This window comes from Frankliniella occidentalis, unplaced genomic scaffold (genome assembly GCF_000697945.3).
Source record: "Frankliniella occidentalis isolate FOCC.00 unplaced genomic scaffold, Focc_3.1 Scaffold25, whole genome shotgun sequence".
Taxonomy (NCBI): domain Eukaryota; kingdom Metazoa; phylum Arthropoda; class Insecta; order Thysanoptera; family Thripidae; genus Frankliniella; species Frankliniella occidentalis.
This window is the reverse complement of record NW_026267155.1, coordinates 1,088,410-1,099,319: the sequence shown is the minus strand read 5'-3', so window position 1 is coordinate 1,099,319 and position 10,910 is coordinate 1,088,410.

Below are 10,910 nucleotides of genomic sequence, written 5' to 3'. Positions count from 1 at the left end.
GGGGGGGGGGAGAGAAAAAAAAATTGCAGACTGATAAACTTGTCAAGGATGGGGCAGAGCGGCACAGCGATAAGACGACAAGTGTTTGCCGCTGGAACGCGCGTTCGCGGCGTTAGCGAGGCGTTGGCGAGGCGTTAGCCCGCCGTCACCCCGGAACAAAGATGCAGGCAGCCGCGAGCAAACGCAACCGTGTTGTGTGATTCGCCGTGCGGCACGAGCGTCAAAAATAAAAACTTTTAAACGGCGAGAAAAAGAAAGCGACGTTTGATGTGCTTGTGGAAGTAATATGCGCGGTCATTAACCTGATTTTGCAAATAAATTATCATCAAAAAAATAAGTAATGAGTGAAAAAAAAATTAAATTGACAGCATACTGTAATTTGCGACAAAATAATAATAATATTATGTCAAAATAGCATCAAACTGATGTCAAAGGTATGTTAAAGTTGTTACGAAATATGTGAAAGTTGTGATAACAAGACCAGAATAATATAGAGTCGGGTTCAGGTAGACACGCGCTTAATTTTGACTAGCTTTTCGACTGGCCGCGACACTGGGGTCGCTCGCTCAGCGCCCGGTCACTGTTCTCGCGGCTTGGGGGTAATTTATGACCGTTTCCTGATGGTAATTTGGGGTGCGGTGTCGCCCTTGATCCGAATGGCCGACTAGAGATGTGCCTCGGGGAGAAGGGAGGGCGGAGGCTGGCGCAGAGGGGCGCTGCTGACGGCACTTGGCGCAGACAGAGCGGCCGCCTCCTGCCCCGGCTGAGACACTGGCGTAGCCGCGAAATTTTGTCGAGAATTTTTGTGGGAATAAAAAAAGAGACGAGAGAGAGAGAGAGGGAGAGAGAGAGAGAGAGAGAGAGAGAGAGAGAGAGAGAGGGAGAGAGAGAGAGAGAGAGAGAGAGAGAGAGAGAGAGAGATGAAAAAGGTAGCGTACGGGAGGTGCCCATGCTTTATTTCGCTCCCCCACCACACGCTAAAGATTGCTTGTATATTTTGCCGTACGTATCCGTGTATCCGGCTGGACCAAAAAAAATGATCCACGTCATTTACTTTAGTGCATCGCGCGCCTGCGCCTGTCTGTCCCTCTCTCTCCCACTCGGCTACGCCACTGCTAGCTGACGTCTCTCTCTCTCTCTCTCGCTCTCTCTCTAACGCCGGGGAACAGCCGCAGAAGCGACGGCGACAGGCGCCCTGCTGTGATTTTTGGCGCGAAAATAGAGTTAGGTGCAGCTTACGCGACAAGGCCAGCCGGGAGAGCGGGGAATGCATACAGGGATCGCTCCCAAACCACGAGCATCCCTCTAGACGGCCGCGGGATCATAATCCACAAGAAGTCACTGAGAAAAATAGTCGTAGGTTTACGAAAACATTTTCCATTATGTGTTAAAAAATTACAATTTCACATTATGCATAAAAATTACAACAAATGTTGTAATTTTACAAGGATGCTTTTCACAGAGTTTTTGTTCATACACTTCTTTGTGGTTTAATTTTTATGTTTTTGCACTTTTTAAAAAGAAGTTATTGTCATTAATTAAGTATATTTATGAAAACGGTCGGAGGAAAAATATTCTTCCGAGGGTTTGAAATTCTGTTCTGTAGTATTGTGCTCCGTTGATTAGAGGAGTTAATGTTAAATGTTGAATGGTGTTGGCCACATGTCTGAACCGTTTTCATGCCGATTTTGCACAAGTAGACAAGACCAGTTTGGCGAGCTCTTCCTCATGTTTGGCAATTCACGTACAACACGGTGCGAGGTGTGCCAGGCGACGAGCGATTTGGGTGCAAAGGTAAATACACTTTACCTTCGTATATTGATTCCTCGGCCGAGCGTTTTCCTGCTCCTTGCGGTATTATTATAGATGTTGTTGGGCGCGCTCACTAGCGACGTCACACCTGGCCCGCTGTCTCCGTGTCCACGTCTTGTTTGGCGGAGCCCCCCCCCCCCCTCCTTGCTCCCACCTTCTACGGACCGGCCGGCCGCTCCTCGTGTGTGCAAGTTGGGCCGTTGTCCTTGTGAGTCACACATCAGGAAGCGTAGTGGAGCGGCGTAGTATACCTGTGTAGCGCGTCAGACACGTAAGTGGTGGAGGTGGGGATCAGATACTCCAGGAGGTGGACGCACACTACGAAAATAATAACAAGCTGAAAAAGAAACAACACGGAAAAAAATATGTAAGTTAAGCCAACTAAATGTTAGCTGCCTTAGCTTTTGTGTTTGCTAATATCGTGACAAGCAAGTTTTTTGGCTACCACAGCGAAACGTTTGCTGTCACAGCGACGTATCAGCTGTGAGAGCTAATGCTTTACCTGCAGGAGCAAATGCAATGTCTGCTTCAGTTGATTGGGGATAATCTACCAGAACGAGCACTAAAGCTAATCCAGATAAGCATTAGCTGCCCTAGCTAATTCTTGCACACAGGAGTCAATTATTAGCTCCGGTAGCTTAAAAGTTGCTTGTCACGATATCAGCAAACATATCAGCTGTGCGAACTTACATATTTTTTTCCGTGAACAACCACAGACCACGACTATTCCACAACAAACTAGTCGCCTCGTGTTTTCAATTCTATTACTTCTTACACTCACTGAAAAAAAAAGTCGTTTTTCCGCGAGACTTCTGTCGTACTTCTACGGTTCCCTTTTGTAGCCGTCCAAAACTCTAGAATTATAATTGGACTATTACAAAAATGTCATAAAAATACCCTTTTAAAAATAATGTTTCCAAGGTCAAGTATTTTATTGATATGCACTCCTCAGCGGCTCAATTTTTTGCGTTCATGTCTGTGCCGATCACATGACATGATTGAGTTAAAGTGGCTTGCCTTTGTGCATCGGCCGGTGATAGCGGCCGCAAGGCTGAACCCGCGAGCCTCACTGACCTAGGGCGATAGGGCCTTTTCGTCGGCCCGGGGTGGGGTGAGGTGAGGGACGCCTGCGTTCGACGGGGCGGACGGGGCGGACAGCCTCTCACCTCGTGCACGTCACTAAGTTTTAGGGCGTGGCGGGGCGTGGCGGGGCGTGGCGGAACTCTCGTCGGCGCGCGCCGGGCGCGTGACCAGCGCGAGAAAAGAACACACCGCTAAATTATATATCCTCTGCTCTCGGCGTTATATGTTCCCTTTTGTCCGCACTCGCGGGCCAGTTTAGAATGCGTCCCCTGCGCGCACTGCCAAGGCGCGGTGGGGGCTCTGCGCATCTAGGACTAGAGGCTTTCTAGCAGAGAGAGAGAATGATAAAGGGGAAATGGAAGGGGTAGTGGACAAATGGGTCCTAATTGCATCGTCTGTCGTGCGTCTATGCTGACCCTGCCGCCGGCTACCTCCTATATGAAGACGCACTGCCATACAGACGGCACGATACGACCCGCGACTATTAATGTGTCCAATATATTCACTGGTGAAAAGTGAAGAGGTCCACGGACTTTGTATTGGACTTACGCTCTTTTCACTTTCTGCCAGTGATATCATAGTTAAGTCTTATAGCAACTATACGTTTGAACGGGCTCGCATGCCAATTTTTTCGACAAAAATATAACCAGCAGAGCATGTTTTGTTTCACAACAAATCATTAAATTTGAATTTCAAGAGAAATTTTTTAGATGTCTTTTAAGATTTAATTCCAATTTAGCTTAAAATATTTGCACAATTTTGTTTCTATATACATCCTGTGTGCCTGTGGGCCCTGTTTGACCGCACCCCCCCCAACACACTCACACAGCACACACTTGTTGCATTCTATTGCAGCCCCCGATAGTGTGCGGGGGTGAGGGGGCCGCTATGTACATCATTAGCGCACCGCGAAGCACACTCCCGCTCCTGTTAGCGGGGTGCGGCCAGCCCCCCCCCCCCCCCCCCCCCCCCCTCTCTCTCTCTCTCTCTCTCTCTCTCTCTCTCTCTTTCTCTCTCTCTGAGGTGCTCGCTTGTTATGACAGGGGCTCATGTGCTCCGCGGGCGTCGCGCCAGGCGCCGGCAGACGCGACGCACCGGCCTTGAACCAAATGAATAAATCAATGATCCCTCTGTGTGCGTGTGTGTGTGTGTGTGCGTGCATGTGCGTGTCCCCACCCCCTCGCGACCGGCCGCAGCGCGAGTTAAAGCGCTGACGAGTATGTTTCGCTCGATGCAAACCTTTATTGAGGACGCGTTCGTTATCATCTCGACAATACGATTTACAGCGCCTTCTCTCTCGAGGCAAAATTATTGCTGATCACCATACAATTCGCAAAAAAACAAAAACATGGAGAAATGTGAGACTTGCGTTGAGTCTACCGTCGGTATTGCCGTATTAGTAACTATATGGTACACTCCATGGTGTAAAGCTGTGCACAATTTGTCCAGTTTTAGTAACAACATTGCATCTGGCCTGGATGTGCACAAACCGTCCTGTTTTAAGGAATATAATTGCTCCTTTACATTTCGAGTGTACTCCTGGAGGTCCCCTATATCAGTTGTACCCGGGGCAGTGAGATGAGTACCTGCAGGAATATATCATGGAGCATGCTCGTCGTGTTGCGTGACACAGGTGGTGTTTAGCACCACAGAGCAGGCAGCATTCTCACGGAAGGCGTTATCAACAACAAGGTCCGTTGCTTTCGCACTCGCGTTGCAATCGTTAAACTCGGGCAAAATCCTTGATTCGCTTCTTTTTTCCTGAATGGAGTGGGAGAGATTTCGAGGCTATGACTCTAACGAATAAATTAAGATGACATATAAGTTATTTGTTTCGCCTCAACACGCAGATAGTGTGACACACTTGGTCGGTGATCGACCTTTTCTTTGCTTTTTCTTTGCGAATGGTATAAAAGTGTGGCGCTGCGATGCGATCTGAAGGTTGCATGGAGTGGGTGCATTCTTATCGTGCGCCTGACTTGAACGTGTACAGTCTCGTGAGTGCATCACAGGTGGACGTAACGTCGTCTGCTTTACTTACTTGCTGATAAGGGAAAGGCTTTATTCCCCGACCTCACATGACTTCACATATTTCCACTCGCAGCTATTTCAATATTATTGATTTGATGGTAAAAGAAAAGAATCTCCCCCCTCAGACTTAAAAGAAAATTTAATCGATTTTGACGCATCAATGCAATAGTAAACGCACGCTGTAGGTATTCATTAAATACGCCGTCAATGTACACACTTGGGTCTCAAGAGTTCCCTTGACGTCGCATCAAAAATTAAAACAAAAATATGTGAAGTGATTCTAACATGACGTCTTAAATTTCTGTTTCCAGATTGGCCGGAAGACGTGTCAGGGAGGGCGGATTTTTAAAAGGTGAGTCGTAGCGAGTCGGTGGAAAGAATAGCATTTTGTTCGCGACAAAACCTCATCGGATTCAATTACATGTGGCTGAGCGTACCGTTATATAGCCGTGGGTTGCAGCAGCCATAGGATATCGTTCTTCGAAATGATTCATTTAGGCCCTTCCGGAATGAATGGCGAAGGGGCTCCCATGTCGGTGGGCTAATCCGTCCGCCGATCGCGGTGGGCCGGCCGCCCAGTCGGGCCCGGTGGGCCCGGCGCGGCCCTGACGCGCTCGGGGGCCACCGGGGCCGTGTGGGGCCTCGCGGAGCCTGCTGCCATGGGGGTTCCAGGAGCCTAGGAGTCGTGACCGTGGACCGCCCATGGCCCCCCCGCCATCTGATACCGACGACAGTACAACTTGCAATTAAAGGCTTGAGCAGCCCAACTTCCGGACTTCCGAATTCCGAAAACTGCGGTATGTAGCGCTGTCCCGGTCCGGGGGTGATGAAAAGTCTCGGCAAAACTCCTTTTGTGCTTTTTTAAAGAATTGCAGAAGGCAAATATTTTTAAACTCCTTCTTAGATTCTAAAACGTAAAGAAAAGAACAACGTCCAAAATCATAAGTTGCTGTTTTGAGTGATTCATTCTCGGAGGACTTGTCGTCAAGTTTCGGCGGATGGAATACGTCTCTCATGCAACTTCGTTTAAATCCGGAATTTTTGTAACAAAGGGCGTATTTGTTGGAGCGAACTCGATCCGTGTATCTGGATTTTTCCTTCTCGTCGGTAGGGCCGAAATGTTTCCCGACAAATGTAGAATCTGTTGACTGGCGCCCCTTAACTGACGTAAATTGTGTACGTTCCCTGAGGGAGTACTTTTACAAGCACCCCCAATCGCCGCACAGACAGCAAAGAGGGGGCGGTGAGCCAAAGGGGGAAAATGCAATCTACATGCCAGAGCCTCGAAGGCAGAGGAGAATGACGGAAAGTAGGGCGAGGTGTTTAGTGAAGCGTGGAGCGCGGACCCTCCCGCCTGACCCTGGACCCGCGAGATGCCCTCCGAGGACTGCTTGGGCTTGCACAGGGCAGCGCGCCGGGCAGAGCAGGGCCTTTGAAGCGCGAAGCGTCCTCCGCTGCAAAGTCAAGTGCGTGACATCCTGCGTTAGCTGAATCACCGAATCAAACGGCAGAGCCCCTGAACCTGCAACAAAGTTGTCGTGGACCTGGCGGGCCCATAGCCCAGGTATCACCTTTCAGCACGGCGGCGTCTTTCTCCGTGTCAAACTGCGGGTCGATTAGCAATGCAAATGTACAGCTCCCGAAACTGCCGTTGTGTTTTGATTTATTTTTATGAAATCGGGCAGTCTTTGAAAAATGTTTGGCAGATTAAATAGGCGGAAATAAGTCCCGCGACTAATGGTCTGTAAGTTTCCAATCGACTTTTCTGGATAATTTTCTCTTTATAGAACCAAAAGAGTAACTGTGCTGTTGATCTGCATCGCAATTGTTATCGGCTGAATGATTTTCCAGCTCTTGTGCAGGAAACCAAGTTTGCCACAAGAGAAGATATAGAAAAACCACTTCCTGAAACAGTAGGCGAAATAACAAGGAACCCCCTTGTTTGAATAAGCAGCACTTTTTGTTTGTGCTCGTGCAACATTTTGTTTACCGTTGGGAATCGTGCGAAATCGGCGGATGAGTTTTGGGACGCAGTAGTAAGGTGTGGCGGCGCTGCTGTCGGTCCTTGGTAGCCGGCGGCCCTGAGCCGATCCGACCCGCACACGGACCCGCAGCGCACCGCCTCACTGACTCTAGGCGCCTCTCTGCCGTTGTTTCCGGAACAGCGGGTCTCTCAGGGCTGACGGGCCAAGCCGGCCGTCGGCGGCGGGCCTGCGCAGGAGAGGACCTCACGGCCAGGGACCTGGTCACGGACAGCCTTGGGCAAAGCAGTAGTAGGAAGCGGGGAATATTTTTTTTTGGGAGGCGACCCAAGGACGCGAACCACACCGCCACAACAACATAAAGAGTAGCAATAACAGCGGCCCTGGCGCTCTGGCGGACTGCCGTGACGATCATGTGACGACGCGTGGACGGCACGACGAAGACCACGTGTGTTCAGGTTCGAGGCGATATCTGTCGGGTCGTTTTTATTTTACTTTTATTTCTTCTCGCGGTCGACCTCTTTTATGTGGAAGTGTGAGGTCATCGGATGAAAATAACTGCAAAATTTATCGCAGTGTCTTTTCATCTTATGTTTATTCAATTACGACGTATTGATTTTTGGGGTACTCCACTAATGGCTTAGCTCAAATCAATGTCGCTGATTAACAAGATGAAGCTCTATACATGCACCATTGCACCACTCAAGGCGCCTGAAAGGCTCCAGTGTAGGAAACCAAAATAAGCACGGTTTGCCGTTGACAATGATTTCAGCAATTGTTGCCTACCCACTTTGACGCCTGTGAATCGCGGGATAGGCCGCCCCGCTCTGCACGCATGCATTGGGGATGAGTTGTTGCCTACCTCACAGGCGCCCCGCTCTCGTACAGAACGCTTTTTTAAAATGCTGGTTCTCACTTTGCCACGCCCTTGGATCACCGGGAGATATACGACCAGATCATGATCGACTTATCGAACGGTTGATTGATCGATGAGGTAAACTCGAGCCGCCACCGCAGCACACTGCAGTTCAGGTTGTCGACGACCAGGACGCCTTACTGCTATCACGAGCAGGGAAGATAACTTGAGATAGGTCAAGAGGAGACGTGCGACCGGCTAGTGAGCGGGAGAGCGAGCGAGCGAGAGAGAGAGAGAGAGGGAGAGAGAGAGAGAGAGAGAGAGAGAGAGAGAGAGAGACGAACAAGGCGTTGAGTGGCGGGGAGGGGGGACTAGCGGAGGTGTGCGAGAGAGAGACGGAGACAGAGCTAGGAAGTGCAGCGGGCCGCTGCAGCTAGCCGGCCGGTGGGGGGGGACAGCCTTGGTGGCTACACGCTACTCCTAGACCGAGGGGGCAATAACTCCGGGAATCATGTGTACACCTGTCTGGGAATCATCAGGATAAAAATTGATCAAAATCAATAGAAATCGCTTAAAATAAGCGCGAAACTAGAGAAACAAGTACAAATCAGTCAAAATAAGCGTTTTATACCACTAAAACCCCCCGAAAAACCTATGTAATAATTACAGGCGGACGGGAATCACCGGGAATCAAGAATTTCGGGAATCATGTGTACACTTCAAAAGGGAGTTATTGCCCCCTCGTCCTAGACACTGTTCCGCCTCCCACTCCGCCGCCTCCTCCTCCTCCTCCTCCTCCTTGTCCATATTCATCCTCGAGCGAAGTGGTTAGCGCGCGAGGCTTCGATCATCCCCTAAAACTGACGAATAAATATCTTTTGCGCTTCGCTTCCTACTTTGGCCTAACCTCCTTTTTGGATCGTGAGGTAACGCCGTTGCGTAACGGTTTGAGGAATCCTTCGTGTCTATGCATCCATCCATCCATCCCTGTTCCCTGCTACTGTACGAGTGACCCCTGACAAAGCCCCTCCCCCTCCCCTCGTTCGGTCCTCCTCGGTCCACAACTGCCTCTCAATGCCACCACGACGACATGGCGTGCGTTTGAAGAGTGCGTAGCACAGTTATTTCGAGCCGGTGCCCAAGGCCGCCCTGCCAACATATTGCCATACGTACAGCGGACGGCACAGAAAAGTTCTCATGAAGCGCATCGCCACTGATAATGGGCAGGCAGCCATCCTGCTGGAGAGTGCTCGAGAAAAATGGCTCACAAAACTTGTCCGTCTGAGAAATGGCTAAGACAAAACTGGTTGACGGTGCAACTGAACAATAGAAGCGTCCTCAGTTACGAGGTACAGTTGTTAGTAGGGGTTGTTGCCGAGACAAACACATTTGCTTGCTAGTTAACAACTGTTTAAAGACCCAAACAGTGCAGGAAGGTCTATACGGCGTAATCTAGTCGATTAGCTACTAGGTAGCCGGCTCAGTAAAAAGAAATGCGTTTAATAAAGGCCAAGGAAGTTGTTTAAGCTGCGGATGTGTTTCATTTGCGACACTTCCAATAAAAGCCCAATAACGTTCCCGCACAATTATTAAGTGCCCACAGATGCCCCAGGAACAAACTAGTTAATTGTAAAAGAGAACTTCCTTGCCAAAGTACCGGGTAGCTGTGAATGCGCAGAAGTGTTGCGGGATTGCCTACTCAATATGGTCGCAAGGGCCATGGCTCTTTACGGTCGCGTAGAGTAGGCAAACACGCAGCACTGCTGCGTATTAGTTACACCCGGGACATACATATAATTCGGTTGTACAATTCTGACGATTCCATACGTAAAACAGTAAATTGTGAAACACGTGTAGCTTAGGTACATTTAAACTTTCTAATTATGTGCCAATTTTCACATGATTATATGAACGAAATTTCGCATAAGCTTCCTACAGTAAAGTCCGTAAAAATCATTGCGTGCACAAGTGTTTGTAATAACTTTAGTTGATTGCATTCCCTCTGCTTTCGGCCGCGCGCGCGCGCCGCGGCACTTCCCTTTCCCCGCACGGGACTGGTCAGTGCCCTGGTTGGCCGGGCGCGACTCGCCGCGGCCCGGCCCCGCGGGGTCGGTGGCCGCACGGCGGAGTCCAGGAGGAGGCAGGCGCGGTACGCCCCACCCCGCCCCGCCCCGCCCCACCACGCCAGGATCTCAGCTGCTTGCACTTTTCTTCCAGCGCTATCGTGCAGCCGGGTGGGGCTGGGCTAGGCGGGGCGCGGGGGGCGGGGACGCGGTGCGCTCCGCGGGACAGCTTAAGGCAGCGGGCGGCCAGGGACTTTCTCCCTGCAACTCTGCAAGTGAAAGTGGCGAGGTGGATAGCTCGGCGCACTCCTCCCCCCTTCACCTTCCCTTTCAGCTGCAGCGGTCGTTGCTCTTTCCAGGCCGCTCACCAGCGACCATTATAACCATTTTAATTTCATTGACTCAAGTCTTTCTTTTTGCGCATAGCTTTGAACTTACATCTTGATCAGTTGATGATTTGTCAAAGAATTCCAGTAAAGGAACTGGAAATGTTAAATTTTCCATTGTTTTGATTTCGAATATTAACGTTAGAATAGACGGTGAAAACGACGTCTAGGTTTTCAAGCTGTTGTGGAAAAGCCAAGACGTCCCCATGCATTTCTTCCATAATAGATGCTGGGCTGCTTGGAAACCAGGACGTCGTTTTTACCATTTAAGTGTAAAAAGAAAACGGGATGAATCATCCAGTTGAGTTTCATGTAAGAGTATTTCATTTCATTGCGCAGCTTGAAAAAACTAGTATTTTGAACTGCCCTATTACCTTTAGACGTTACCTAAAGGCGTAGTGTAAAATCAAACGCCAATTTAAACTTTAAAAATATACAGCACACGACGCGGTGACGGGGGGGAAAAAGTGCAAGTGAAAAAGTAGTCCGTGCAGGCAGGCATTGCAGGAAGCTGGCTGCAGCGAGTGCAACGACCCCGCCAGCACCGCTGCACCGCGGCTCAGCTGCACGCCGCTGCAATGCACCTCTCTCTCTCTCTCTCTCTCCCCCACAAGGTACCCGCGGCTCGTACCCGGCAGGCACTGGCACCGGGTATTCCGGTCAGTTTGCGGATACGTACCGCCGGTACCGCTAAGGG